Below are 245 nucleotides of genomic sequence, written 5' to 3' on the forward strand. Positions count from 1 at the left end.
CTAATTTCGGTCTGAAGTGAACCAATATGGAAATATATTAATTGTGTATATTCATTTCAGGTTATATCGGATCAAAGATTATGTGCAAACAATACTGTCGTTTTACTGAAGTGATGAAATTAATTCCATAATTTACGGTACGTGCAATCGGGTCTCATTGCCGATATATCACTGCCGATCACTTTGCAACCGGAGGAGGCCGGTTCGGAGAAATGGTGTCACTGGCAACGCATATTTGCTCAAGG

Source organism: Penaeus monodon, chromosome 15, assembly GCF_015228065.2.
Source record: "Penaeus monodon isolate SGIC_2016 chromosome 15, NSTDA_Pmon_1, whole genome shotgun sequence".
Taxonomy (NCBI): Eukaryota; Metazoa; Arthropoda; class Malacostraca; order Decapoda; family Penaeidae; genus Penaeus; species Penaeus monodon.